The sequence below is a fragment of the Juglans regia genome, unplaced genomic scaffold (genome assembly GCF_001411555.2).
Source record: "Juglans regia cultivar Chandler unplaced genomic scaffold, Walnut 2.0 Scaffold_9948, whole genome shotgun sequence".
NCBI classification, from domain to species: Eukaryota; Viridiplantae; Streptophyta; class Magnoliopsida; order Fagales; family Juglandaceae; genus Juglans; species Juglans regia.
Genome location: NW_023364978.1, coordinates 1 through 218, shown reverse-complemented (window position 1 = coordinate 218; position 218 = coordinate 1). Strand labels below are relative to the sequence as shown.

The following is a 218-nucleotide window of genomic DNA, read 5'->3' as shown; positions in this document are numbered from 1 at the left end:
TGGCTTCGGGCGCAACTTGCGTTCAAAGACTCGATGATTCGCGGGATTCTGCAATTCACACCAAGTATCGCATTTCGCTACGTTCTTCATCGATGCGAGAGCCGAGATATCCGATGCCGAGAGTCGTTATGTATCATGGTAAAGATGTCACCAACAACGCGCACACCGTTTCCGGGGCGCCCGTGGTTACTCCTTGTTTAAGTTCCTTGGCGCAGACC

General features: G+C 52.3%; 1 pseudogene; it reads right to left on the bottom strand.

The window, feature by feature from the left end:
• Window positions 1-125, bottom strand: LOC118347621 (annotated as a pseudogene; the record flags this gene model as incomplete).
• Between the last annotated feature and the right edge of the window lie 93 nt (window positions 126-218).